The sequence below is a fragment of the Silene latifolia genome, chromosome X, assembly GCF_048544455.1.
Source record: "Silene latifolia isolate original U9 population chromosome X, ASM4854445v1, whole genome shotgun sequence".
In the NCBI taxonomy this organism is placed as follows: domain Eukaryota; kingdom Viridiplantae; phylum Streptophyta; class Magnoliopsida; order Caryophyllales; family Caryophyllaceae; genus Silene; species Silene latifolia.
In genome coordinates this window covers 226,972,239-226,998,477 of record NC_133537.1, presented here as the reverse complement: position 1 = coordinate 226,998,477, position 26,239 = coordinate 226,972,239, and the positions used below count along the sequence as shown (strand labels likewise).

The 26,239-nt window shown below is 40.2% G+C and overlaps 1 non-coding gene across 1 annotated transcript; it reads right to left on the bottom strand.

Annotated features, from left to right (window-relative positions):
* Positions 1–19,988: 19,988 nt before the first annotated feature.
* Positions 19,989–20,095, bottom strand: LOC141623982 (small nucleolar RNA R71). The gene has a single exon (XR_012533796.1). It is a non-coding gene; the product is annotated as a small nucleolar RNA R71 (small nucleolar RNA).
* Between the last annotated feature and the right edge of the window lie 6,144 nt (positions 20,096–26,239).

Here is a 26,239-nt window from a genome sequence, read left to right as displayed (position 1 = left end):
GGAAGAAGTAAATCAGTCCTTCAGGACGGGCGTCCCAGAAGCAGAACGGGCGTCCCACTGAGGAGGATGGGCGTCCCCAAGCTCTTCCCGAGTGTCCCCAAACAGGACGAGGGTTTTCAATATAGGATGGGCGTCCATCAAGAGGAGGGCGCGCGGCCCGTGCCAGGACTTGCAAGGTGTTAGACCTCACTTTAGGGGCTTAATTGTCATTTAAGCCCTTAGTTAACCTAATACTTGTATTTAGTATAAATACTCTCTTGTAATAGGTGATTAGCATCAAGTCATTAGAGTAGATTAGACATCAATTCGCTTAATTACATTTTAATCCTTCCTTAATTATTGTTCAAGAATTCTTAGATCTAGTTGGGTAAATGAAGATTCTTTGGGTTTATTGAAGAATTGACAAATCTTCATCATCAATCAAGTTCTCTTCCATTATTATTTCCTTTCCATTTGTTCATCATAAGTTTGAAACAATTGTGGACACGGGGGCCACGGGGGCGCTTAGGACAAGCGTTTACATTTGTCGAGTCGCCACCAATTTTTATGGGAAATCGGAACCATTCGAATACCTCGCGTCATGTCAAGACACAAAGTAGTGACATGAACTCTAAGAGCTCGTTCCCCTTAGCATTCTATGCCTAGAATGACTCTCGCGGATGCCAATGAACACAGATGTTCATAGAGATCTGGAGTAAGGGGTGAGGGTACGTATTAGGAAGTACTTTTACTGAACACCTAATCCCGCCCGCCTCGATAGCGGCCTCTACTAATGATTAGGGAAATCGTTCGTACTTGATATGTTGTCGATTATATGCATGCAATGCAACAAACAATGGATTAAACCTAGCATCTGAATTAAACTATGTCGGTGAACGTGTAATTTTGCATTCAATTGGGTCAAAGTTGATGTTAGATTGATTACATGTGAAGAACAAGTAAATAAATCATCCATAATAATGTAATAAATAAATAACGATAATTAAAATTACAATAAATTACAATGATATAAATTATTTACATCAGAAATATATTTAAGACGGATGATTTGAGGAAAATAAAGGAAAACAAATAAGGTTAGAAATATGGACAGATTAAGGGTGATATTACGGCTAATACTCAATTAATTACGTAATTAAGGGATTAAGTCAAAGCAAGAACGGGAATTCAGAGACATAACTCATCCCGGAACAGGCGCAGCATTGCTGCGTCCCTTGGAAGAGGCGCATCTTTCACTGCGTCTGTTCCTAAGGTGAGTTCTGGCTGTGAAGTCGGAACTGCGGGTAGTTAACATTCGTTACTGTGTTTTAATGATTTATTATCGATATTTGGCTCAAGTGAAAGTGATTTAACATATTAATTACAAATGAAATTGTCATGAAAGAGATAAACACAAATTAAAACGGATCGGAACGAGTTAAAGACGAATTAAAGCGAGTTAAAACTAATTAGGTTTATATATGAAGACGGAAACGAATTTGAAAGACATGATAAACTGGAAATAAATAATGAAAACATGTACAAGAGTCGAACTCCAGAAACTTGATATGAATGAATCGAGTCTCTAAATATCCGAGTTTGATTTAATGGTGAAAACCCGCAAATATTAATTATAAGGGATTTAAACCGTAAAAAAAGCGTGATAATTATTAAGAATGTATTAGGATATATTATACATGAAGGAAAGAAGAAAATAAGAAAGTAAAATAAAAGGAACGAAATCAACAGAAAAACGAGGAAGAGGAAGAAGAGCAGAAATAGCGGCAGCCTCCAGAAGAGGCGCAACTGTTGCTGCGACTCTTCGAAGAGGCGCAGCTATTGCTGCGTTTATTCTCGAAGTCTGGTTACTTCTAATCCGTAAAAACGGTTTAATAATAGGGTTTTATAAGTCGATTTTAAGCAAACTTTTGAGTGAATCTTACAATAATGAGTAAAAAAATAAAATACAATAAAAAAGATGGAATTTACACCCTCAGACTTACATGTTTGACGAAACGAGATTAACTAAGTTAACGTATAGTGATTGCTCGTCTCGAATGTATGTAGAAAGTGCCCTCGTTAGAGGATTTAGATTAAATTGATTGAAGTGTAGTGGTCAAATTAGTCGGTCATGCAACGTGACTGGAACTCAAAATGATCTGAGCTTACGTGGTCGATTGATCAAGCACGTAGGCGTCGAAAGCTTAGAGTACGGTCTTAGAATGAAAAGGGAGAAGAGAAGGGCGGACACTCGCGTGAAAAATATCTGGAACCAAGGTCCCTATTTATACTAAAAAATATGGAGAGCTATGGAATGACTCAAACTTTGGAAACAAATCACTGAAAAAACTGAAAATATGCAGAAACGAGCCGGGGAAGAGGCGCAGCAGCTGCTGCGATCCTTCGAAGAGGCGCAACATCGGCTGCGTCATTTCCCCAGTGGTTTCCTCCTGCGGAAGAAAGAATTCCGTGTTTATTTTAGGGAATTGCGGTGGATCTCAACTTCCTTATTTCTTAAAATAAGATTTTCGGGATATATTTTACCAAAAGATATAAAATTAATTTATGAAATAAATATCCGGAATATTCTAGGACATTCCGACTCGGCATTTTAAACGGTTTTTAGAAAATGAAGCGGTTTTTTACCCTGACACCAAATGAACTCTAATTACTGTCAAAACGACTGTATCGGCGCGTAGATGACGACCAAGAGGTAGACACAAGTATTTGAGCTATCACTTGATGATAAACTTACGACCCATCATAAATCGTTCCGCGTACCAAACATGCAGCCCAATCATCACTGGATGTTTGGCGGGAGGTGCAGAAATGAGGTACCTACAGAGACCCCACTTTGACCGAGCCTTGGACATGGCGAAAGTCAAAGTATAGCCCCCAGGTTAATCGAAGATTACAACCTGGCGACTATGGCGACTTGAGGCGGCTCAAGGGGTCTGAGCCTAGGACTTGTCGTCGGGAACATTTTATAGTCTGTCGACTATCGCGGAGGGTCGTTTAAAGTCCATTAGACTACGTGAGGAGGCATGCCAGCCGTAAGAAGAGATCATTCCTGAGGCTTCTTTCTCGAGACGAATAATATTGAGGACAGCAGGACATCGGTAGAAACTGCTGGGGGAATCTGCTTGCGTCGGTCTCAAGCAAACTCTCGTCGGGGAATATGTTGATGATTCTATCTGGATTGAATCATTTTCTAGGAATCTGCTTGTGTCTGCTTCCAAACAAACTACATCTCTCGAGAAGTGCAATCGCCTGTCATGAACTCTCGGTGGGAAAAAGGTATTGTTAAAGGTGTGTCGAACAATCGTCATAGAGGCTTGACTGTAGTGGCGCATCCTAAGCACCGTTGGAAATCCGCTCGTTGTTGCAAGCGAAGTCCTGATGAAAGATCGTTGTGGGGAGATAGAATACTGCGACAGTTTCGCAGTCTGCTTTGGGAAAAATATACGAGAGATAAAATACTGCAACGGCTTCGCAGTCTGCTTTGGAAAAAATACGGGTCCGGACAAAAATGAATTTCCAATAGACCAAATATAAGATATAAGGCGTTGGAGAAGAGGCGCATAAAAATTGGGCCCACAAATAACCAACTTGTAACGAATTTTCAAAAATTGAGCTGGAGGAAAGCTGGGGAAGAGGCGCAGCATGAGTTGCGACTCTTGGAAGAGGCGCAGCAGGTGCTACGTCCTTTCCCGGGTTCATCCCTGTCTGAGTAAAAACTCGATAAAATCGTGTTCATTATTCATAATAACAAAACACAAATCCTTCTTAAATCCTCTCAAATTCTAACCATTTTCCGTTAAAATTTTATCAATCCACTCCATTAATCATGACTAATAGAGGTATGCATCACATTCCTGCTTTTAATTCTAGTTTTTGATCAATTTAGAGACGAAAAATTAGGGTTTCCCCTCCCCTTTATGTCGAAAATTTGGGGGTTTTACCCTTAATGGATTTGTTTGATAAAATTGACTTTAGAAACGGGTAGTTGGCAATGTTAGGAATATAACCACGTATTAGTTTTGAATTTTCGTCAAGTATTGAGCATTTGAGCGAAATTGAGACGGTTTCTCAGCTGTTTCGAAAATTGCTTCGAAAATGCCTTTAGAATTGTTCATTTTTGATGAAATTTGGTTTTCTAGAACCCTCGTGTAATGGGTGAACTTCCTACCATGTCGGATTTTTGGTTTGTGATGACTTTTCAAGACAATTTTCTAGGGCACAATTGCTATTATAGCGAAATGCTGCCGAAATTTCGACTCAAACCCATAACTAGGATTGAACTTAGACTTGACTTGACCGAATTCACCTCATGAGTGGTCGGGTTTCGAAAGAAATGGCCAAGGATGGCGAGATAAGGACCCTTTTAGGGCTTGAAAACACTCGAAAAATGATCTCATCAAGGCTCGTCGCGGCTTGACGTAGCCTAATTTACTTTAATTTTGCAGGTGACATTCCTTCTACGTCGGGGGGGGGGGGGGCTTCCATGGACGAGGACGTATATTTCGACCCTTCTCTCGCTCTTATAGAGGGTGAGAGAGAGGAGGTTGTTGAGGAGGAAGCAGAGAAGGTCCCGAGGCGGGCCAACGTGGGACGTGGTGGTCGACAGCTAGTAGGGGCACCCGAGTGGGCCGAGAAATGGGATGGTTGACATCTCATTTGGGCGGCAGAGAGCCACCCGTCTTAGAGGATGGCGAGGATTCTGGTAAATTTTGAACTTGTCATTTCTTCATTACCTTTCCTTACTCGTTTATCGTTTCATTTCTCACTAGCCTTCGCGCTAAAGATAGCATTTGCTTCGAATTGATGCAGGATGCCAGGAACATGAGGTCTTTTTCCAGCTACATGACAATGATGGACGCCTTCGAGAGACTGTCAGAGGAGGAGAAGGCCATCATCGAGTTGGGAGCCTTCGGAGCTTTAGTGGGAGCATGTAGGGCGATCAGGGAAAGGAAGATTCAGGCTAATCTTTGCCTGATTCGAGCTTTCCTTGATCGGTACTGGGACACGACCTCGACTTTCCATATCCTTTTTGGAGGGTTCGGGGTCACTCTAGGGGACTACGGCATGATCTCTGGTCTGTCGTGCGGAGATGAGGCATTGGTGTGGCCGTTGACGGCCAAGAGGGTGGACTCGGCCAAGGCGAGGAGGCTGATCGGCTGGAACCTGGCGGAGGGTGCTGCCAGCGTTCCCGGGTTGGTGCCGAGTTCTTACGTGAGGAACTACTTTGCGGTTAGGACCCCGGCGACGGTGATGATGTATGGGAGGAAGGTGCCTCCTCCTCCTTGTAATGCTGAGCAGAGGGCTCGTCTGTGGCTGTGGTGGTTCTTATCTTCGATTTTCCTCGGAGACAAGGGAGAGAGGCTGCCGACGAAGCTTCTTCCTTTTCTGTCTGACTTGAGTAGCCTAGGTCGGTGGGACTGGGTTACTCCTGGCTTTGCAGTCCTCACCCGCTACATGAGGGCCATGGTACGTCCTGAGCTGATGGAGAAGGGGACTACTCCTGCTACTGTCGGTCCTGGACTCTTGTTGGAGGTACGAATCTTCTTTTGCATTGTGAAAGATCATTATTTCTATTTTTATCGAATTATGAAAGATCATTATCGATCTTCTTGTTTTCAGGCGTGGGTGTGCTCTTACTTTCCCAGCTTCGCACCCAAGAAGACGGAGCCTGAGCCGAGGGCATACCCGGTTATGAGGGACTGGCTAGTGTGTCGTAGGAAGAGCCAGCGCTCTTCTTACGATGTTTGTCGATGGGGCGTGAACGCCCTGAAGTTGGAGAGCGTAATTACTTTTGACTACCTTTCCTTTACTTATGTTTAGTTATTATAATTTAGACCCAATCATAGGAATGACCCCTTTCCCTGCTTGCTTAGAGCCGATCATAGGAATAACCCCTCGTTTGCTTCTTCTAGTTGGTGCCTAGACCTTGGGAGGACTACCCTGACGCTCCAGCCTTCGTGGCCGAGGTCCTTCGTCCTAGGTGCTCGAGCCGGCCGTTGCTGAGGACGCCCATGAAACCTGTGTGGTACCTGGGCGAGCGTTTGACTCGTCAATGCTTTCGTGACACTTTTGCGGTTCCCATCGATCCTCCACGGACGATGTTTAGGGAGCCATCTGACGCTAAGAGAGAGGCTGACTTGGCGGATGCTAGCGGTGACGCCCTTCTCCTTCCTGGCGAGGAGTACTCTGAGTTCGTTCATCAGAGGTTGGCGTTCTGGCTGATCGTGGTAAGTATCTTATTTTCCTGCTTTTGAATTGATTTGACAAATGACGAATGATCGTCGAATAAAAAAAGTCATTTGAAACTCGTAGGAGATCGAGGTGGCAGGCGTCGAGCCTCCAGCTTACCCAGAGAAGCTAGAGTACACTGACGCGGTGAGGATGACGATGATCTCGTAGATCCGCGACTTCGGCGAGGAGGTGACGGACGCCGGTTTGGGGGAGTGGAAGCACTTAGTGAGGAGGGTAAGCCCCCAGTTTTGACTGTTTTTATTACTTTTTATTGCATAAGAATGAGTTCGTTCCTTTTGAACCTTATTTGTATTCGAATGCAGCTGGCACCATCTCAATACGTGGCGCTGTGGAGGACGGTTAACCGGCTGCGGGCGACGGCCATCGAGGCACTTGCAGGTGGCCGAGGACGACAGGTATGAACCTCGCATTCTCTTACTTATTTCATTTCAAATTTTGTTGTAATTTCTCGCGTTTCATTTTGAAATGATTGAAATGAGGCATTTCTCCTTCATTTTTATGCAGAGAGAGCGTGAGCTGGCGCGGTCCCAGGAAGAGACAACTCGTTTGTTGAGGGAGTTGGAGGTCAGGGACGCTTAGATCGGTGCTCTCGAGGCGACCGTAGCTGAGCTGAGTGGCGACCGAGACTAATTGCCTTTTTTGTTGTCGTCTTGTATATACTTTGTGTCTTAACATTTTGGACTTCATTTTGGATTTTTGGACATGTTTTGGGCGAGAGCCCCCATTTTGATGTATATACCGTATTTTAGTTGTATATATGACAACCTGAGTGCCTTTGTTGCTGGTAGTTTGCTGTTCCTGCAGGTTAGTTTAAAACCAGGTTTGGTAGATGACGGTTTGTGCCGTCATGCTGCCGAAATTTACATAGAATTTACAAATAAGACACATAGCATATAGATGGTGTAAATTAGCGCAAAATGAGAAAAAGTGAAAAAGTGCCCAAAAATGAGTAAAAATATGCCCAGAAATGAGCAAAAATGACCGGATGGTAGGGAGGGCTACCTCCTAAAAAAAACATAAAAAGAAATGTATAAGTATGAAATGTAGTGAAAACGAGATGTCAAATGATTCCTCTAAAAATGAAAATAAAACAAAATGGGTAAGTGCGCTCGTTTGGCGAAAATGTCGAGTTCGTCTCGAAAGCGAACCCAAAAAGAATTAGGAAATAAAAAATTTGCTAATTTGACGGAATTAACAAAAATAATTACCTATAGGAATAGGAAATCATAGCAAAATCAAATTAGGAAAGATCCAAATCTGAAAATCACGGAAAACAACCTGGGGAAGAAGCGTAGTAAGAGCTGCGACTCTTCGAAGAGCCGCAGCAGATGCTGCGCCATTTCCCCAGCTAGTCAGACCTCGATAGAAATTAGGAAATTGCGTTTAGTATAAATAGAGACTTCGGGGAAGCTTTTATTCTCACAATTCCTTCATCTTTATTCCGTCTATCACATAAAAGCTCTCATATCTCATAAAAATTTCAAAATCATGGATGCTTTTGAAAACCGTCTCAAAGAGTGGACAAACGAGTTCACAAATGTTGAGAAACACGACATGGAGGCATGTCTTGGGTATTGGGACCCAAATTTTCATGTATTCGCCTTTCTTGGAGGCGATATTTGTCCTTTCCCTAAAGAAATAGCTGCTATTGGAGGATGGGACCCGGAGAATGCATCCGCTGTACCTCTTAGCTATCAAGGGTATAAGAGTAAATTCAGAGACTTGCTCGGATTGACCAAGGCTGAGGTGGACCGTCTCGTGACTTCGATAGGAATCCGTATGTTTGACTATATTGATCGATTTATAAATAGGGAAGAACCTTCTATTTGTTATGTTGCGAGGCGCAGAGCATTCGGGTTTTGTCTACTTCACTGCTATGTCCTTCAAGGCCATGTCGACAAAGAGATGAGAGGGGTTCCTCGTTTTCTGAGCCTAGTGGAACAAATGGAGCTGTGCAATAGCCCAGCATGCCTTTGCTTAGGGGAGACCATTCTTGGTTTAGATAACAGAAAGGCCAACCGCGAGCTTCCTTATTTGGAAAGTCCCATCATTCTACAGGTAAGAACCCACTTTCTTTATTTTTCATATATGTCAACCGTTTTCTTTTTTTTTTCTTTTTTTTTCGTTTTTTTTCGTCGTTTGTTTTCTTTTTCGTTTTTTCGGTTGATGAAAGAGTATTAATTACCGTCTTTCTATTTTAGGTTTGGCTGATGGAGCGGCTGCGATTGATCGAGCCCCCAGTTAATGTGCCAGGATATCATGCTCGATCGATTGCAATGAGAACTAGGCTGTACATGGTGGACTTCACTCGGGTTTGCAATTAATGGGAAAATAAATTGAAGAATGAAGGAGGTCCTCTGATCCGGTGGATCGTGCAGTGGTGGCACCTCAGGTCAGTCACTCGAGTTTCATCATTGGACATGACACGGTCAGTTCGTATCCCTGGCTTCGAATTTATGATCTGCATTTATCCGGAGCGGTTAATGCGGCAAGTGGGCCTTAAGAAAAAGATTACGAAGCTTGACACCGTCCCTCAAACTGCATTGGCGCATACTACAGAGATTTGTCGGGAATGGGCAATTTGGTGGGCTCAGAGGAACATGTGGTTCATACCAGTTTCTGTTGGCTCCTTATGGGTATCTGACTCATACTGGCAATGGAGGAAGGCTAGTACTCCTGAATAGCACGAGAAATTGAGGAAACACAAGGCTGTTGACTACAAGATTCGTGAGTTATCGAAGGAGAACCAGAAGTACTTGACTGAGGAGGAAGAAGAGGCCGGATTCCGAGTCGTTCATCCGTCGAAGAAACCGAAGACCGCTTCTGCCGTAGAGATGGTAATGGATCGAAATGGCAAGGCTAGACCGCGAGAGAGACCTTTGGTGATTAGGTCGGAGATAGCACAAGAGCGCCCGGCTCGTGGTCGAGACAAGAAATATGACAAGGGTGACAAAGGCAAAGGGAAAATGGAAGAGTAGCCTTAGTCGTTAATTATAGTATTATTTATTATTATATAAGTTGTAATAAACAGCGGGGTTTTTAGAATCCTAGCCTAGCATTTATTTTCAGCATTTTATATTATTTGAAATATTATTATTATTTATGGAACAAATGAATAAAAGATTAATTAGTTAAGAAACTATTATGATTTCCTTTTATTATTCTTGTCGAATTTCAAATGCGAATGCAAATGTCCTTCTACTTACATTTTAAAAATAATGGGTTGTATCCTATGAAGGATTGCCTACGTATTCATTAAAAATGAAATCAAACATTGTGCGTAGTTCGAATAAATGCAAAAGAATAATTGTTCGAAGCAAGAGCTTGTAATGAACTTTAGAAAATAAGCATGAGCTTTACTCACTCCTAAAATACAATTCAATTTATTTGATGATCGGAGGATGTCGAAGTGTCAAAATGCAAGAACAAGGTGACATAAGCTTTCTTTTAGCGGGCCAAGAGCCATTTTTATTTCGTGTGGCATGAGCGGCACGTGGGTGTTTATACGAGACGAGTTTCCTATCCTGTACTAAGGGTAATATCGTTTCAGTTGGTCGAGGTTAGATGGGTTAGCAAATTCATTCCCATCTAGGTCTGTAATACTAACCGCACCCCCCGAGAGTATGGACTTGACTAGGAAAGGTCCGGCCCAATTGGGTTTAAACTTTCCACGTAGATCGACAGGTAGGAGAGCTCTGACTGATTTAAGGACCAAGTCTCCTTCTTTGATGTTTCTGGGCTTAACCCGTTTATTAAAGGCTCGTTTGATATATGCCTGATATGTTTGCACATTATGAAATGCGCACAACCTTCGTTTATCCAAGAGGATGTGTTTTTCATATCGATCCCTATTCCATTCAGTTTCAGGAATTTTACTTTCAAGCAAGATGCGTAAAGACGGGATTTCTAGTTCCACAGGTTGCACAGCTTCTATGCCATAAGTTAGAAAGAAAGGAGTGGCCCCAGTGGGTGTCCTAACTGATGTACAATAACCCCATAGCGCGAAAGCTATTTTGCTAGGCCAATCTCGATAATTGTCGATCATTTTCTTGAGGATCATGACGACATTCTTGTTAGCTGCCTCAACCGCGCCATTAGTTTGAGGTCTATAAGGCGAGAAATGGTGGTGCTTAATTTTGTATTTGGCTAGCAATTGTGCAGCCTCGGCTTGGAAGTGTGACCCGTTGTCACTTATGATCTCATGTGGACAACCATATCAACATATGATATTGGTTTGTATGAACTTTCTTACATGTTTAGCCGTAAGAGCAGTATAGGATGCTGCTTCGACCCATTTGGTAAAATAGTCGATAGCTACCAAAATGAAGCAATAACCTCCGGTTCCAGGTGGAGTGATCTTTCCAATGATGACGATTCCTTAAGAAGAAAACGGCCAAGGAGAGGTCATGGTGTAAAGCAGTGAAGGAGGGACGTGTTGCACATTCCCGAAGATTTGGCAATTATGGCAATGTCTGACGTACTTGATACAATCTGACTCCATTGTCGTCCAGTAATATCCTAGACGCGTGATTTTCTTTGCCATCATGGGTCCACTTATGTGAGGACCGCATTCTCCATCGTGAACTTCTTCCATCACTTTTTGTGCTTGTGAATGATCGAGGCAACGCAAAACTACACCAAGAGGTGTTGTTTTGTACAATTCTCCTTGCATGAGGAGGTATTAAGAGGCTAGTAGGCGTATGGCACATTGTCTCCTCTTATCCATATCTGGTGGTTATGTACCGTTGAGCTTGAAATTTTGAATGGCTTGAAACCAAGGTTCCTCTGGGCTTCCTTCTTCATTTGTAATTTGGTGTACATAGGCTGGTTCTGACCGTCGTTCGATGCATAAAGGCATTTCTATCATGTTGTCTGGCATATTAATCAATAATGCAAGTTTTGCAAGAGCATCTGCAAATTGATTCTTTTCACGAGGTAGGTGTAGATAAGTGACCTGATCAAAGAATTGGGCAACTTGATCTATCCTAGCCTGATAGGGTGCTAGATTTTCACTTCGAATTTTCCAAGATCCCGTGATTTGGTTGATGATCAAGGAGGAGTCTACATGAACTCGAATATTATTGATTCCTAAACTTACTGCTGCTTGTAGACCAATGAGGCAAGCTTCATATTCCGCTGCGTTATTCGTCACCTCGAAGTCGAGTTTGACAGAAAGTGGTGTATGCTCGCCTTCAGGAGAAATAAGCAACATTCCTATTCCAAATCCTTTTAAATTTGGTGCTCCATCAAAATAGAGATCCCAAGAGTCTACACTGGTTTGTAGGATATCTTCGTTTGGAAACGACCACATGTATATTGCTTGGGTGTCGTCGATGGGATTATCTGCGAAGAATTCGGCAACGGCGCGTTCTATTATGATCTTCAGAGGTACATATATGAGATCAAACTCTGAGAGCATTAAGGTCCACCTTTCCAAACGTCCATTGAAAACGGGTTTCTCGAAGAGATATTTGACAGGATCCATTTTAGAATACACCTTGACAGAGTAGCTAAGCATGTATTGGCCTAGCTTCTTTGTCGCCCACACAAGAGTGAGGCATGTCTTTTCGAGAGGTGTGTACTTACACTCGTATTCTATGAACTTCTTACTATGGTAGTAGATAGCTCTTTTTTCTTTCCCAACAGTTTGTGCGAGCGTAGCCCCTATGGCTGTTTCGGTTATTGTGAGATATAAACCAAGAGGTTGATCTCGTTGAGGTGGCATTAGCACTGGTGGCTTAGCTATTATCTCCTTAATTCTGTCAAACGCCTTTTAACAGTCGTCGTCCCATATGGTCTGATCTGTTTTCTTGAGCTTCTTGAAAATAGGTTCGCAGATCATAGTAAGCTTCGATATGAATCAGCTTATATACTGAACTTTGCCTCGAAATCCTCTAACCTCCTTCTCTGTTTGGGGTTGAGGCATTTCGATTCAAGCTTTAATCTTGGATGGGTCGATTTCTATTCCTCTTTGACTAACGACGTATCCTAGGAGCTTGCCTTATGTTACCCCAAACGCACACGTCTGCGGATTGAGCCCCATGTTGTACTTTCGCAGTCTTAGGAAGAACTTGCGAAGGTTATCAATATGCCCCTTCCTATCTTTGGATTTAAAATCATATAATCGACGTACACTTCTACTTCTTTATGCATCATGTCATGTTTCAAAGTGGTCGCAGTGCGTTGATATGTAGCTCCAGCATTGATTAGCCCGAATGGCATAACAGTATAACAATATGTGCCCCATTGAGCAACGAAGGCTGTCTTATGCATGTCTTCTATGGCCATTTTGATCTGATTATACCCTGGATACCCATCCATGAAGGATAGAAACGCGTGATCCGTTGTATTATCTACCAATATTTACATATCTTTGAGTGGATACCTCAGCCTCGTGTTGAGATTGGTTATTGTTATTGTATTGTTATTGTTATATATCTTTGGGTTGGATACCTCAGCCTCGAGTTTAGATTGTTTATAATGGCATGGCATTTGTGTTGGATACCTCAGTTTATACTGGGATGATGGATACCTCAGTCCAGCACTGGGATGGTGGATACCTCAATGTGATTGGCATGATGGATACTTCGACCTTGTGTTGGGATGGTGGATACCTCGGGCCAGGGATTGGCGAGATGAATGTGAGTTTCCGGTGTTGTGCTCGGTTGTGTGGCTTTTGCATATATTATTGAGTTACGCTTTCATTATACCTTATGCTTGTTGTTAGTTATTCTACTCAACCTTGTGGTGGACCGCGTATTCGTGAACACCTGTGATGAACCGTTTTATGGGGAACAGATTGATTGACAGGTACTTGAGTTAGCTGACTTGGGACCTTATGGGATTGCGTGAAGATTTGGCAAGACTACCCTAGAAGTCTAGATCACATAGTTATTTTATTACTCAGTTGTATTTATCTTCGCTGCGAGTTTGTAATTTAATTAGTTAAGTTGTTTAAATAAGTTGTAATAAAAGAGTTGAATACTAAGTTTCAATAAAGTACTTTGGTTCTGTTTTTATTTGTACTCACTGCCTCGGGAAACCGAGATGGTAACACCTCACTTTACTTAAGGAAGCCTAGTTAAGGCCCTTGAATAAATGGGGGTGTTACACCAAACGAGGTGATGTAGAGCGAGTCGTTGTGCACTCAATCAAACACATTTATTAATCAAACAAATAACTAGTAAGTGGTAAGTCGGAATCGATCTATGGGACAATGTGTTTTGGGTTCTAAGTCTATCTACTCTAAGAATATAAGTGTCACAATTATTTGAGGTTTTGCGATTAACTAAACTAATGAAAAGTAAGTGAACAACAAGGAAAATAAAAGCAAGCAATAAAAAAGAGATGTAAACAAATGATTAAATATACAAGGGTGTCATGAGATCATAGGGGTGATCAAATGGTAAGTCCAAAGGTATGAGTCTAGTATTTTGTCAAGGTCATAATCGAATAGGACTGAAGCTTTTGGTCTTGCAGTCCATAGGCCAAGTCGGGTTAATTTCTAGCGTACACCCGGTCTCCCCACTAACAAAGTGCATGGTCTAACAATCCCCGAATCTTTCGTTCTTATAGGAATTGAAAGAGTATAGAATCATGCAAGGTTGTCAATCAAGCATTTCATCAAAGATAACACGTGCACTAGGATAGAAATACAACAATAATTTTAATCAACCCAAAGAACTTATTAATAATGGATCTACCCTCTAATCATTTCCCTAATCCCCCATTTACCGTAGCAAAAAGACTACTCACTACACATCCTGATTATGATGTTAACAATGGTGTCGAACATCATAATAAAAGTAAACATGATGATAAAGCAATGTAATAAACAAAAGATTAATAAGAGATAAAGAGAGATTAAAAACAATACCAACTAATAAAGTAATAAATGAGAATCCTTTAATAAAGATGAAGACGTGTCACCAATCTTCAGGCATAAATCCATGTATCCAAGACTAAACTAATTAACAAGTATTGAAAGATTGGTTATTAAAAGATTAAGAGATTAATGTAATTGAGGAAAGGTTAAGACTAATCTACTCCTAATCTAACCTAAGAGGGCTTGATTTAATTTAAGGAGGCTTCCTAAGACTAATGAAGCATTCTCATTTATTAATTAAAAAGTGGGAGTATATATAGGGGTTACAAGATTAGGGTTTAATTTGGGTGAGAAGAGAGTGACGGAAAGGAGAGAAATCCATTGCCCCGCTCGAGCCATGGTTGACCCGGGCGGGTTATGATTCAGTAGCATAATGATACGGTCGTTCTGTACCAAAAATAAACCTAAATACAACTAACAGAAGCTAGCGGCAAGTAGGGTCGATCTCCTCAGGGAGGCAAGATATATTTAGAAGTCTTTCTATTTGGTCACAAATGGGGGGTTGTTTGAATATGATTTCTAAACTACGAGGTTTAAAGGAAGAGAAATAAGGATAAGAGCAGTAAAAGCAAGGAAATAAGTTTAAACTATCAGATAGAGAGGGACATGTCAGGATTTTGGTTCATTACGGTAGTCCAGTGACTCAGCTGTAAATGATTCAGACGAATTAATGTAAGACGGATGTTGAAAAGTCCTTTCGGTCCACTTTCTATCCTAAAATACCCCTAACTTAACTTTCATTCTCGTCAGGGTAGTCTACTATTCATAGCAGGCCTATTTAGTCCAATCTTTTGATCTAGGATTAATTTTAGCCAGATTAAAAGGTGACCCAGAAGTGTGCACTCAACTAAGTCGATAAATACAATTAAATTGCTATGGTGACAGAATCTCACAATCAATTCATCTATTTCATTTACTACCTCGTCACATTCATACTGCAGATCCCTAATCCCAACATGCAAGGGGTTTAGCTACTCATAACGCTAATTAAACTATCAAAACTATCAGCAGATAAATTCCCAGCAGTAAACATTATGAAATAACAGTAAAATTGCATAAAAGTAAATTAGGGCAGAGAAATAAATGTAACGAAACGAAGAATTAAAGCAACAAAAGATTAATTATTATTAAGAGAAGAGGAAGGAATTACAATCAAGCGAATCCGGCGTAAAGAACACAAAATCCGAGCGAGTAAATCCGAAGAACAAAGTTACAGTGAAGAAGAATGTTTAACGCAGTAAAGTTTTATAAAGGCTAAGTAGTGAGTAAATTCTGATACTAATGACCTAACTAAAGCTTGCTTAAATAGAAAATAATTAAGTTTTGCGGAATAAAACATAACACGGGCTAAATAAAAGCCCATAACAGCGAAACCACTCGATCGAGTGGTATAAAACCACTCGATCGAGCAAACACTCAGCAGCATCTACTCGATCGAGTAGATAGTTACTCGATCGAGTAACTCGTCTTTCAGCAACTTAAGGATCGAGTAGAAAACTACTCGATCGAGCAATAGAGGACGTAAAAACCACTCGATCGAGTTGTAAAACTGCTCGATCGAGTTCTTTGACTTCAAATCAGCTCAAGTCCGTTACTGAATGCCTCGTAATGTGTGCCTTGACGCTTCCCAACGCAGTATCTCACTCTGGAAAAATCCCGTCTCCTCTAAATGCATGCAAAAAGGACGAAAAAGAGTACGATTCCACTACTTTCGGGTTCAATTCTACAAAATGGACAAAACGAACCAAAGTAGCCAATTCGGGGCAAAATACCATAAAAACAGTATAAAAAATGCATAGAAATACGTGCTGAAATAGGCTAAAAAGACTATACAAAATGCACGTATCAAATCTCCCCAAACCGAACCTTTACTCGTCCTCGAGTAAACTAAAATGCAACTAATGGAACGGAAATGATAACTCAGAGCTAGCTTAACTTCTCTACTTGAACCAATTTAATGCAACAAAAACTAACAACTAAAGCTAAGCAGTCAGTACGCAAACGAATTATAAGCTGTTCAGAAATATAGCCAACCTATCGACCTTGCAAGACCAACAAAATCGGACTCTCTCGTGGTCACTCTTCTCTCATGAAGAAAGGGTGAATGTTATATGTAAAAGAGAGAAGAAAAGATAGTCACTCACCTAACTGCGACCTACATAGCATGCATGCAACAAAAATGAAAGACAATTCAAGTACTAACGCACACACTCCAACCAATAATGTCCGTCACATCCGAGGGCTTACAAATAATATGGGAATAGTGAGGTTCAGGTGAGAAAGGGCAAAACATGTTATGGAAATGTGGAGGTAAAAGCGTCAAGCTAGTTCCTAACAGGACCATGATAAACCATCCGAATCTCAACTGACTGAAAAACTAAGTACAAGTGCCCTTCATTTGGCACACAACTCACTAGACTCAAACACAATATCCTCAAAAATATAGAATAAGAGTGGAGGAGTCAGACGGTCACAAACTAACTGAAATAAATCAACTCTTTTTTCAAACTTCCTTCTTTTTCTTTTTTTTTCACGTTCCAGCTTCTTTTTTTTTTCATTTTTCATTTTTTTTTCTTTCTCTTCCTTCACATCTTTTTTTTTTCTTTTCGATTCCTTTTTTTTCTTATTTCCCCTTCCTTAATTTTCCAACAACTCCATACAAGAAACACGGCCAAACTGCAGATGAAAACTCATACCCAAAAGAACATACTAAACTAGCTTGACTAGGCAGGCTTAATTTGGAATGTAGCTAATGGGTCAAAAAGGCAAGTTTTGGCTAATGTGGAGCTAAATGGGTGAAAAATATAAAGAAAGGGAATTTCGCAAGCACCTCCCTGCATGTGACACCGACCACAAACTCGAACATGTGCATTTGACAAGAAATTGAATGTCATAAAAGTGTAAAAACAGATGAACATGCTATGCAAGGAGTACTACTCTCAATTCATAATGAACTGGTCATGAATGTCACCAGTTATGGCTCTAAAACTCAGAATTTTAGAAGTAGTTTGCCAATTTATCAGGTCAAGTTTAAACAGTCAGCTATATTTGAACAGGAACTCGTAGACTATGCGTACGACAAAGCTAATAACTATCAAAAGAAGTGCAAGGCTCAAGTAAAATGACAATTTATAGTGCATTATCATCATGGAAATCTACCGTTCCGACTCAACCTATATGCAAAAATAAACGTGAAATTTTTTTGAATTTTTGAAATTTTTGAAATTTTTCTAATTTTTTTGTGATTTTTGTGATTTTTTTAATGAGATAAACAACAATGCAAAGCTGAAAAATAAACGTGAATACAAAACCAGATGCAAATGCAGACTCAAAAGGATGCAATACCCTCCCCAAACCAAAACGGGCAACGCCCTCGTTGTCCTCCAGCATACTGATGTGACCATAATTAGCGCATATTTAGCCCCCGAATTAGCCTTGTTCCCATGCTTTTTAGTGCATATTTTGGTCATTTATTGTCTTTAGTTTTTTATTTTGCATATTCTTTGAGATTTTGATCCCTTGGTAGGAAAGGAGTGCAAATCTTGCATTTTCATGGCAAAACGAGACTAAATTGATTGAATTCAATGACCAAGCATCAAGGAGAGACAAGATTAGAAGGCCTTTGTACATATTATAGTAAATGAGCAATGTTGAGAAAGGATCCTTGAGTCCCCAAGGAATTTAGGAAGAAAAGGGAAGAACAGAAGAAGAAATGTTGCTGAGGTACAATCCGTGCGGTTTCTCCACAATCCGCCCGTCCTCCACAAGCACAATCCGTGCGTTTTCCTCCAAAGACGCCCGGGTTAGCAGCCACCAGAATCCGCCCGGATTCCTCCAAAGACACCCGTGTTCCACTGCCAGAATCCGCCCGTCCCGAGTCCAAAACGCACAGATTCCAGTACAGCGCAATTTCGTCTTCTCCAAGCTACAAAGAAAGAAGCCCTTCCTTCGAAAACTACCGGCTCCTCCCTGCTCAATCTAAAAAGTGTAATTACTAGTTTAGCCCTTAGTTAACCCTAATGCATCCCCCTAATTTCCACTATAAATACCCCATTAGTCTAATTAGAAGAGCATGTTCTTCTTATCAATAATTAGAGTAGTTAATATCAATCAAATCTCTCTTTAGTATTGTAATCAACAATTAATCAAGTTCTAATACAAGTTTTATTTCCTTAATCTCTCTTTTGTTCATCTTTTATTTTGGGTAATTGAAGATTATTTGGGTTATTATTGGGAGATTGACAACCTCTTAATCAAGCATCAAGTACTTCTTTTATTCTTTGCTTTATTATTGGAATCATTAGTAGGTATAATTCTCTTAATCCCTCTTTAATTATTGTTAATTACTTTCATTTATTCATCATGTTTCCTTTTGTTGGTATGATTGACAACCTTGCTAGCATGATCAACATGATAATGAGTGAGTAGTGACCTAGCTAGGGTTAATGTGTAATTAGGGGAAACCAACATGGGGAATGATTCATGCTTAAATTAATATGCTTTCATGGTTTATTTGCTTGCTTGTTTTGATCTCAACTCATGCACATGTTATGTTTGATGAAATGTGAGCCAATGAATCCTTGCATTTTTTTACCCATTACCTATCTTTTCAATGAGACTTGTAAGACATAAACCAACTCGAGTCTCATTATACCATGCATGTTGTTGAGTAGGGAAGACTAAGTCGACTTGTAGGTGTTGTACAATCTAATCGATTCGACTCCGGGACCCAAACTTTCCTAGGATTGTAAGATATAACCCAACTCAATCCATCACAACAATAATTGCTTGCTTATAATTTGAGAACATGTTTGTATGATCAATTCCCATGATTCCCCTATGAACCCATGACACCCTAGTGCTTTTTATCAATTGTTTACAACCCTTTTAATTCATCTTACTTATTTACTTTCTTTGCTATTTAGTTTAGTGACCTTCTACATCAACCCAATTTGTGACACCCCTAAGACACCACTAGTTTCAATAGAAATCTCATCTCAATTCCCGTCCCTTGGGATCCGACCTTTACTTGCCTCTTTACTAATTGTAGAGTTGTTTGTGAAGCTATAAATTGTGTTTTGATTCGGACGTGACCCAACGACCACATCTATTTAATTGTGAACACGAAACGGACCGATCAAAAAATGGCGCTGTTGCCGGGGACGGTGTTTACTTGATTTAGATTTTCTTTTATTGTTATTAGTTGTGTCTTTCTTTGCCTTGGGGAAGTAAAACTCCTCAAGGTTTGTTCTAATTGTTTTCGAGTTGTTTGATATTTTGCATGTCTAGAAGGTCACAAGGTGATTTGTTACCTTTTGACAGTGAAATTGAAAGAACCTTGACAAACAATAGGAGATTTGCTAGGAAGAATTTGAGAGGTATTAGTGAGGTTGTTCAACCAACTATTGAGTTCATCAACCCTTTTGCAAGAGAAGGTGAGGAGAACCCATCACAAAATACCCCACAAAATCAACCTACAATGCCTAAATTTTCATCGCATTCCGTACCCACCGAGGAGAACCTACCCAATGGTACTCCCACACCACAACATCTAACCGGAAATTTTATTGCCAAATCAGCCTTTATCCAATTAGTCGAAAGGAGCCAATTTGGGGGGATGCCTAGTGAAGACCCTCATTCTCATATGGAAACCTTTTGTGACTATTGTGATGCGATTTCGCAAACCGGTGTGACTCAAGACCAAATTCGATGGGTCTTATTTCCTTTTTCTCTAATCGGCACCGCGAAACAATGGTTGAAGGGCCTTGATAAGGCCACTCTCGGAATATATTCTTGGAAGAAGTTGGGTCTAGCTTTCTACAAAAAGTTCTACCCACCGGAAAAGACTAACATGCTAAGAGCTCAAATTACGGGTTTTAAGCAAAGGGATGAAGAATCTTTGTATGAAGCTTGGGAGCGGTTTAAGGGAATTTGTCGCTCATGTCCTCACCATGGACTTAGCGAATGGTTCTTGGTACAACAATTTTGGAACGGTTTATATGAAGATTCAAGGAACATTCTCAACATGGGATCAAATGGAATGTTCACCGAAGTTGATGACAATCAAACATGGAACAAGATTGAGGAAATGGCGGTCCATAACTCACAATATAGTAGACCTCGCAAGGCTACTAGAGGAGGAAAGCATGAAGTGGACTCCGTTACTCAATTAGGTGCTCAACTTAGTGCTCACATCGACACAATCAATTTGAAGTTTGAAAAAGCTATGGCTAGACTTGAAGAAGTCTCAAAATCACCAAAGCATCATGTTAATGCCATGACGGCATCCTCATCAATCCCAAGTGGGATATGTGAGAATTGTGGAACTTTGGGACATGACCAAAGTGAATGTAGGGGAACAAATGAACAAGTAAATGCTTTCCAAGCATACAAGAGTGGTACCCCTTATTCCAATTATTACAATGAAAACACCAAGTTTCACCCAAATCTCTCATACAAAAGCCAAAATGTTCAAAATCCTCAAACAACTTACACTCCACCTCCCATGAGAAACCAAAATCAAAGATCCTTTTACAACCAAAACCAAGTTTACCAAAATCAAAATCCATACAATCACCAAAATGACCAAGGTTTTGATGTTCAAAAAGCGGTCCTCCAAATGCAAAAGAATCAACAAGAGTTTTTCACTCAAATGCAAAAAGATAGTCAAGCAAAGGAAACCACCATCAACAACATTCTAGCTCACACCAAGATGTTGGAAACACAATAGACTCAACTAGCATCTTCAAGCTCACAAAGACAAAAGGGGCAATTACCACCTCAAAGTAATTCCCCAAGACATGAATCGGTTAGTGCCATTCACTTGAGGAGCGGTACAAGGTATGAAGCACCAAATAAGCAAGTTGAGGATGAAGTTGTGGAAGCTAGTGATAAGGAGGAAATTGTGCAAAACTCCAAAGATGGAGAATCATCAAAAGAAGAAATTTCAAAGAAAAATGAAGACAAGGTCAAGGAGAAGGAGCCCATTGTGATTAGACTTCCTTTTCCAAGTCGTCAAGCCAAGCCCAAATTTGATGACCAACTTGGAAAGTTTATGAAAATTGTGAAGAATTTGGAAGTCTCAATTCCTTTCACGGAATTAATCAATCACGTGCCAGCCTATGCGAAATACATGAAAGACATCCTCACAAAGAAGAAGTCGATCCGGAAACTTGAGACTATCGCCTTCACTAAGGTGAGTAGTGCAATACTTCAAGGGAGTTCACCTCCAAATCTAAAGGATCCGGGAAGCTTCTCAATACCGTGTACCATTGGCGACACAACGATCAACAAAGCCTTATGTGATCTAGGAGCTAGTGTGAGTGTTATGCCGTACTCGGTAAGTAAAATGTTGGGGATGGGAGAGCTTAAATGCACCAATATCACACTCCAAATGGCCGATAGATCGACGAAGACACCATTAGGGATATGGGAAGATGTCCCCGTGCGAATTGGGAAGTTTTTCATCCCGGTGGACTTTGTCATTGTTGATATGGAGGAAGACTCCAATATTCCAATCATTCTTGGAAGACCCTTCTTACACACCGCGGGTGCGGTGATTGATGTAAAACATGGTGAGCTCACTCTAGAAGTGAGAGATGAGAGTATAACTTTTAATCTTGACAAGACTATGAGAGCTCCCCGTTTACATGAACCGTGTTTTATGATCGATCATTATAGTCGGAAGGATGAAAGCAAGAAGTCGGAACTCCAATAGAAGAAGAAAATTGAAGATGCTCCATTCAAAGAGCAAGTGAATTGTGACAAAGAGAGCTTGCAAAGCTCATCAAAGACAAGCAATGAAGAAGATGGCCTCATTGGCCAAGAAAAGGAAATGGGAAAGTTGTCTCCATCAAATCAAGAGATTTTCAATGATCAACTTAATGAAGTTTGTGGTCTTTGGGACGACGAATTTAAAGGGATTTTTAATCCCTACATTGGTAATGCCATCGATCAAGACCGACAACAAGGGCCAAGGTCTATTGAAGACCTCTACCATGATAATGAACAAGCTTTTGATTACTTTTTCAAGGTGTTGAGCAACATCAACAACACCTTGAACATGCCCTCTTGACATCTCATCAAGAATGAGAGTTTGGTGGAGTCCTCCCTAAACCACCATTTGTAAATATTTCTAACTCCCTAACTCGCATTTCAATTCTTGTATTGCATTTTTGTTATTTTTAGATTTTTATACTTTGATCAAGATAATTATCATGTTTGAGAGAAGTGAGGGAGGGATTAATAATTTCAATTAATGTGTAGTGCTTTAGCTTAGTGTGGGGATGACAATTGCCTAGGCTATCCATGCCTTAGTAGTGCCCCCACAATGAAGAACACAAGATATGAAGAAGAATGGAAGAATAACAAGAGATATGCGTTGTACACGGATGGAACTGAATCCGGGTACAAAGGGGTCGAATCCGAGCGGATTCAGGAGAATCCACCCGTTTTCAAGTAATCCGAGCGTGTTGGGTATAAGACGCACGTCCTGAAATGAGCTGAAGTTTTGAAATTTTTGACTGTCAGCGAATCCGGGCGTCCTACATCCTAATCCGCCCGTCTTCAAAAAGCCGCCCGTCCTGAAAAGAAGACGCCCGTCTTCTTGGCTGAGGAAAACAAGAAAAATTCTGGATGAAATCCGGCCGTCTTCTACAGAAGACGCCCGTCCCGTGTTTGCAAATCCGAGCGTCTTTCCTTAAAGACGCCCGTCTTTAGGCGAGTGTTTCCCAACCCAGAAAAGGCAGAATCCGCCCGTCCCGAGCAGAAACCGCACGGATTGTCCCTGCAGTTCAAATTTTTTCAGGCTTTATAAAACCCCTCCCACATTCATTTCTTCATTCCTTCATTCATAACACTACTAAAACCCTCAAAACCCTCATCCTCTCCATCACAAAAACAAAATTCCTTAACTACATTCACCAAAATCAAATCAAAACATCCTTTTAATAACAAATCAATCACTCCTTTTTCAATAAAAATCAAAACCAAGCACAAAATCTTCAACCTTTGAGTCGATTTTTGAATTCATAAAGGCAAAGCCTTTCATCTTTAAATTGATTTGGGTGCACTAGAAATTGAAGATTTTTCACTCTTTCTTGGTTAATTAATCAATGGCAAGGACTAAGGGAGCAACAAAGGTAACAAAGGCAAAGGCACCAAAGGCAAAGACACTTTCATTAAGGCAAAAGACTCTTCAAGCAAAGAAAGCATTGGCTATGGTGGTAGCAAACCCAAACTTGGATGTGCAACAACAACAACAACCTCCCATGGGTGCAACAACATCTACTACACCGGAAATTGATCAATTTGCAAACTATCCGGAGGTAACTTTCATTTCCAAAACCCATAGGGACACTTTTGCTTAGTTTGCTAGAAAATCATTTCAATCCACCAAGTTTATTTGTGAAGATACCTTAAATAAGTTGGGTGTCCTTGAGCAAACTAGAGCCTTTTTCAAAGCCATGGGGTTGGAGAAATTGTTTGAATCAAAAGAATTGAAATACCCCTCCCTTACCTTAGAATTTTTGAGTTCTTTGAAAGTTAACAAGGTTGAGACTATGGAGAACCTCGAGTTTCGTCTAGCTAATGTTAGTAGGCGCATCTCCTTTAAGGAATTGGGTGAAGCTTTGGGTCTTAGTGATGAACCGAGTTATTTTAAGAATGTTGGCAAATATGACCCCGACCCTCTTTGGAAGGCGATTTCCGGAAGGACTCGGAAGAAAGCTGTGAGAGATTTTTCCGGTCAGGTAGTCACACTCCCGATCGAGAAAACCACTCGCGATATGTTCATGTGCAAGTGCGACCTAAAAGACACCTTGCATTGAGTGGGAGATTAAAATGGACAAGAGAATTGATAGCGCACACCTTGTGTCAGACAAGTGGGAGATTGTTGGAGTTAGTGTCCTCCACAATAGTGCGTTTACATAATAAATCTCAATAATGAAATATCATCAGATATTTAATTATTTGATCCTCGTCAGTTGATTAACGTAAATCGATAACGGTTGGCTGACTAAAGTTTGACGTTATTGTCGTGTGACGGCGGTGATCAACTGACCCCTTTCGGCCACACCTATACGAACGAACCCCAATTGATAGCTAATTAATTGTATGGGATATAATTTATTTAGTCCCTTGATTTATAGACTAAGAGGTTAGTCGATTATTTTAGAGAGATTTCACGTTGCGAACTCGAGGCACGACAGTTATTATTTAATTATGCGATAATTGAATAATAAATTATGGGAGATGGGTTTTAGTTAATTAATTGTTAATTCACTAAAATTGTACTAATTGATTAATGTGATTAATATTAGTACGTAAATAATATGTGTAGCGGTACACGTATATTTACGGAGTGATTTGGACGAAATTAAGTGGAAGCATTTAAACATGAAACGATGTTTAAATAAAATTTACACGTATTTGTACGACAAATATAAGAATCAAAATGGACCCATAAATGGGACATTGGACCGTGTAAATGGAGTATAGTGGATGATTATAAACACAATCATTTCACTTTACTTGTGATACTTCCACAAGTTATCTTATAATTATATTTTACATGTGATGTAAGATTGACAAATATAAGACAATTTCAACACTCCACTACTCACTACTCCACCCGCCACTTCCTGCTATATACTCAAATTTTGTTGTTCATTTTTGTACACTACTACACTACTTCATTTTGCATGTGAACAAAAATTGCTTATCTCTCTAAAATTATTATACATCATTTACTAAGAAGTTAGTAATCAAAAATATTATTACTAAGAGTGTTAGTAATATTACAAATATTATCAAGGGTTAATTTTACAAGTATCTAGTTAATACTTGTAAGATTATTTTGGGTGTTGTTCTTGGGTGCAACTTGAAGGAGACTTTCTTTTTGAAAGTTTTTCAAGGAGGATCATCCATTTGTTTTTAGCTCAAGAACAAACTAGATAGGTGATCTAGTTTGTGCCCATATTACCATAAAAATCTATGTAAGGAAATTGTTTTTCCTTAACCTTCATTTTTATGCTTTTATATTTGCATGCATGTTACATAGATCACTAAAATGATAAATTATGAGATAATTTAATTTTTATTAGAGAGTCTAATATGGATCTATGATCTTTCAATAAGCTAACTCGATTCCAACAATAATAATTGCTTGCATCTATGTGACTCATTTATGTTATCTTACCATGATTCCACTATGATTCTATGACACCCTAGTGTCTTTAATCATTTTTTTACATCTCCATTTCTATTTAATTGCCTTGTTCTCCATTTGTTTACATTTCCTTTTCGTAGTTTAGAACACAACCTCAAATCCATATAATCGTGACACTTGTACAACTTAGAATAGATAAACTTAGGACCCAAAACACACCGTCCCGTGGATCGACCTTGACTTAGCCACTTACAAGTTATTTGTTGAGAATATAAATGTGTTTGATTGATTGAACAATGACTTGCTCACCATCAAAATGGCGCCGTTGCCGGGGACGATGTTATGTGATTAAGTTCTTGCTTGTTTGTTTATTTTAATTGTGCTTTAACCTTGAGGAACTTGTTCCTCAAGGTCGTTTTTACCGTATTATTGTAGTTTGTTGCTTGTAGTTATACCTTTGTCTTAGCTATGATGATGGCCCATGGCTTGGCACATGGAGTATATGGTGGATCTTTTGAGTATGACTATAATGGGTATGGGGAGTTTGAAGAGCAAGTCAACACAGACCTGCCTTACAACTCATACAATGAAAGTCCTAACTACTACCCTAACTTTTCATACCAAAACCTCCACATCAAAAATCCACAACACCCACCCACCCAAAACCCACATTACAACCAAAACCGGAATGAACAACCAACACACCAACTCTTCCAAAACCAAAACTCCTACAATCACCCATACAACCAATCTCCTATTTGCCAACAACAAGAATACAACCATAACATTGACATGCAAATGTTGGTCTACCAAATACTTCAAGACCAAAGTCAATTCTACACCTAAATGCAAGAAGATATGCAACCAAGGAATTTGGTTCTCAATAATATCACGGAGCATGGGAGAAAGTTGGCAACTCGATTAACCCAATTACA